The sequence below is a fragment of the Tupaia chinensis genome, unplaced genomic scaffold (genome assembly GCF_000334495.1).
Source record: "Tupaia chinensis unplaced genomic scaffold, TupChi_1.0 Scaffold145805_1, whole genome shotgun sequence".
Taxonomy (NCBI): Eukaryota; Metazoa; Chordata; class Mammalia; order Scandentia; family Tupaiidae; genus Tupaia; species Tupaia belangeri.
In genome coordinates this window covers 894771-898392 of record NW_006205663.1, presented here as the reverse complement: position 1 = coordinate 898392, position 3622 = coordinate 894771, and the positions used below count along the sequence as shown (strand labels likewise).

Here is a 3622-nt window from a genome sequence, read left to right as displayed (position 1 = left end):
CCATGTGGGAATTTAGTGCCTTAACCACCATGGCACCTACTGGCCACTTAAATTACAGATTTTTGGTAAGGTCAATTATTCTCCATAATGTTGGAAGATTGCATTCAATCTGTTGAAGGTTTTAAAAGCACAGGCAGACATTCCTGGAGAGAGAAGAAATTTTTTCAGAAGACTTATTTTTAAACTGTAACGCCTTCCTGAACTTTCAGTCTGCCAGCCTATTTCATTAGATTGTTCAGCATGCCAAACCCCCCATAATCATATGAGGTCTGATGTTAGTGTCATAGGATAACCTTTGTAAATAACCTCAAGTTTCTCTCTTCCATTTTTAGAATCTTGTCTTTATCTTTGATTTTTACCAATTTTGTTATGATGTGCTATTGGGATTATCTTTTTATATTGATTTCATTTAACTATTTTTTTTTATTTAGTGAGTCAGAATTTCTCCAGGTTTCTCTAGATTTTGAAAGTTTTCAGATGGCATTTCATGGAAGAGGTTTGCCATGCCTTTACCAGATTCTTTACATTTTGGACTACTCTTTATATGGATATTGGGGCATTTAATGGTGTCTTGGACTTGCTCATATGTTATCCTATTTTTGTATTCTTTATGGTGATTTAGGCTATGTTGGATACTTTATCTTCAATGTCAGAAATTCTTCTGCATTGTCCAATCTGCTGTTAATGTTTTTAAGGGAGATTTTCATTTTTTTTTGTAGTGGTGTTCTTCATTTTAAGAAGTTTCTTTTGACTTTTTCACAATGGGTTTCCCACCAGAATATAGTTGTCATGAAAATTGCTGCTAAATCAAAGCCATGATCGGAAAGGAGTAGACTCACATCATTATCATTGGACAGATAAATTCTGGCAAGTCCACCATACTGGCCATCTGATCTACAAATGTGGTGGGATTGACAAAAGAACCATTGAAAAAGTTGAGAAAGAGGCTGCTAATATAGGAAAGAGCTCCTTCAAATATGCCTACATCTTAGATAAACTGAAAGCTGAACGTGAGTGTGGTATCACCATTGATACCTCCCTGTTGAAATTTGAGACCAGCAAGTATTATGTGTCTATCATTGATTCCCCAGGACACAGAGAATTTATCCAAAACATGATTACAGGCACATCTAAGACTAACTGTGTTGTCCTGATTGTTCCTGCCGGTGTTGGTAAATTTAAAGCTGATGTCTCCAAGAATGGGCAGATCTGTGAGCATGCACGTCTGACTTACACACTGGGTTTGAAACAACTAATCATTGGTGTTAGCCACGTGGATTCTACTGAGCCACCATACAGTCAGAAGAGATATGAGGAAATTGTTAAGGATGTCAGCACCAACATTAAAAAAATTGGTTACAGTCCTGACACAGTAGCATTTCTGGTTGGAATGGTGAAAACATGCTTGAGCCAAGTGCTAATATGTTGCAGTTAAAGGGATCAAAAGTCACCCATACAGATGGCAATGTCAGTGGAACTATGCTGCTTGAAGTTCTAGATTACATCCTACCACCAACTTGTCCAACTGACAAGTCCTTGCATCTTCTCCTCTATGATGCATACAAAATTGGTGGAATTAGCATGTCCCTGTGGGACAAGTGGGAATTGGTGTTCTCAAACCTGGTGTGGTGGTCACCTTTGCATGAGGTCAATGTGACAACTGAAGTCTTTTGAAATGCACCATGAAACTTTGAGTGAAGTTCTTACTGGGGACCATGTGGGCTTCAGTATCAAAAATATGTCTGTCAGGGGTCCAGCAGTTAGCATAATGGCTATGTTGCTGACCTCCTATGTAGCTTACCACAGTTTGAGTCCTGGACCCAGTGGCTTAAACTCACACCAGCGCATGTGTGTGTGTGCACAAGATCCGAAGAGGAGAATGGGGGGGGAAGGGATTGTGGTGTGACCATTCCCTCTGGGGGGTGATTTCTCACTTTCTGTCTCTCCGTCTCTCTCTGTCTTTCTGGTGAGCGCAAGCGTCCTATACCAAAAACCTCTAAGAAAAATAAAATGTGTCTGTCGAAGATTATCAGCATGGTAATGCTACTGGTGATAGCAAAAATGACCCACCAATGGAAGCAGCTGGCTTCATTGCTCAGGTTATTATCCTGAATCATCTAGGACAAATCAGTGGCTATGACCCTGTACTGGATTCTCATACAGCTCACATTGTTTGCAAGTTTGTTGAGCTGAAGGAAAAGATTGATCAACATTCTGGTAAAAAACTGGAAGTTGGCCCTAAATTCTTGAAATCCAGTGATGCTGTCATTGTTGATATTGTTCATGGCAAACCCATGTGTGTTGAGAGCTTCTCTGACTATCTTTCTCTGAGTCATTTTTCTGCTTGTGATCTGAGAGAGAGCTGCTGTGGGTGTCACCAAAGCTGTAGATGAGAAGGCTGCTGAAACTGGCAAGGTCACCAAGTTTCCCAGAAAGCTCAGAAGGCTAAGTGAATATCCCTAATTCCTGCCACCCCAGTCTTAGTCAGTGATGGAAGAACAGTGTTAGAGCTGTTTGTTTCTATTGTCCATTTAAGGTTAATAGTAAAAACTGGTTAATAATAACAATGAATCATAAAACCTTCAGAAGGAAAGAAAAATGATTGTGGACCATTTTGGATTTGCGTGTGTATGTGTGCGTGTGTGTATGTGTGTGTGACAGTTTTAAGTTATTAACTTTTAAAATCAGTACTTTTGTTTTTTTAAGAGATTTTTGCCATAGGGCATTTGTGCTCACTGGAGAGAAGGAGAGACAGTGAGAGGGGAAGTGAGAAATCATCCCCTAGGGTGGATGACCACATCACAATTCTCTCTCCTCCATTCTCCTCCTAGGATCTTGGGTGGGCACACACATGCACCTGGTGTGATTTTCAAGTCACTGGGTCTGAAACTCGGACTATAATCATCCATGTGGGAGTCAAGTGACATAACCACTAAGTCATCTGCTGATCTTAAAATCAGTGCTTTTTAATGAAAATAACTTGACCAAAAATTTGTCACAGAATTTTGAGCCATTACAACAAAGCTTAATGAGAAACCTGTGTCTTCTTTTGGTCAACAATGAGACTCTGTAGAAAAATATTGAGGAAAATAGTTGAATTTTTAGTCTTTCTAGTATTAAAAACTTGTTGGAACTTAAGGAATATGATCATTTAGTTTTTTTTTTTTTTCTGAATGGGAATTAGGGTCATTATTTCTCACCTGTTTCTAAGAAGGCAGAATCGTAACAGAAAAGCAGAGAATATCTGTTTACATATTTAGAAGACCAAATCCTGTAGTAATGATGTGTTTTTTGCATATAACATTTTGTAATTATCATATTAAGTAAATGTGATTGAATAATAATAGTAATAAAGTTCTATTTGATTATTTTCAGATGATCTTTTTCTTATCTATCTCTTTATAGGATTCCTCTTTCATGTCCTGTAATGATTTTCTCATTTCTTGTAATTACATCTCATTGAGTTTTGTCACAGTAAATATTTGGAATTATTTTTTCTAACATTTCTGCGAATTCTTTTGTTCTGTCTATTGTTGGCAAGAAGTTATTTTGCTCTCTAGGAGGAGAATTATTTCCTTGTTTTCTCATGTTTATTCTGTCTCTGCTTTGTTTTTTTTTTGGG

The 3622-nt window shown here is 37.9% G+C and overlaps 1 pseudogene; it reads left to right on the top strand.

Moving 5' to 3' along the window:
* The first annotated feature begins 815 nt into the window (after positions 1-815).
* Positions 816-3622, top strand: part of LOC102477900 (elongation factor 1-alpha 1-like) — a 43114-nt pseudogene continuing 40307 nt past the window's right edge.